Below are 953 nucleotides of genomic sequence, written 5' to 3'. Positions count from 1 at the left end.
CCTCAGCAGCCTGAGTTACAGACTTGGGGGGCATCCACTGACTTCCATTTACAGAGACAGCTAAGGTACAGAGTGTTCGTGTCATGTTAAGACTCAAGGCGGTGCAGATTTTGAAGCACCTGGGTCTCAGAATTCCTAATTAGGGAGGCTCAATCTTTAATAAATGCCAGAGAAGGCAGTGCTAGCGATGCCACTTAGTAGGCAATGACCAGGCTGATGTACTGGAGGGTCAAAGTTGGATCCCCAGCCCTGCCTAAAAATGACCAAGGCTGTAGTCCCAGCTACTCCAGAGGATGCTAGAGATTAGGGCTTTACTCCTCTGCCTCAGGCAGCTCCAGCCCCAAGTAGGCTACCTTACTCAGAACTCTAAGAGGCAAGCTGGGTGTGGTGCGTATACCTACAACTTTAATCCCAACACTGAGGAGGAGGTAGCAGATTGACAGGAGTTTGAGAGCAGTCTGGCTTATACAGTGAGTTCCAGGTCATCCAGGGCTACATAGTGAGGTCCCATCTCAAAANGAAGTTACCTTTTGAGGACCGGGGATCTAAAGATAGCTCTGTAGTTAAGAGTGCAAATTGCTATTCTAGAGGACCCAAGTTCAGTTCCCACCATGCACACGGAGCTCACCACCACCCCTAACTCCTGTTCTAGGGGAACCTGCCACCCTTTTCTGACCTCCTCAAGTACCAGCACGCAGGTGCACGTATCCATAGACTTACTCATAAATAAATTGTAAAATAAAGAAAAAAAAGAGGAAAGTGCACACCAAGAAGTTTGTAACTGGGGTGTGGCACCAAGTGTGGNGGTGAGCCAGCAGTCTTAGCGCTCAGGAGACTGAGGTGGGTCCTAAGCTTGAGGCCAGCCTCAGCCTTACAGCGACTCTCCTCTGAGATAAAGAAAATCAAGGGCGCTCTCGAACCAAGTGGCTTCAGCTGTGAACAACGCTGAAATG

General features: G+C 49.3%; 1 protein-coding gene across 1 annotated transcript in view; it reads right to left on the bottom strand.

Annotated features, from left to right (window-relative positions):
* Window positions 1-953, bottom strand: part of Rhbdd2 (rhomboid domain containing 2) — a 12,020-nt gene that overhangs the window by 4,407 nt on the left and 6,660 nt on the right. The gene's annotated exons all lie outside the window — the stretch shown is intronic.

This window comes from Mus caroli, chromosome 5 (genome assembly GCF_900094665.2).
Source record: "Mus caroli chromosome 5, CAROLI_EIJ_v1.1, whole genome shotgun sequence".
NCBI classification, from domain to species: Eukaryota; Metazoa; Chordata; class Mammalia; order Rodentia; family Muridae; genus Mus; species Mus caroli.
This window is presented reverse-complemented; position numbering and strand designations above follow the sequence as displayed.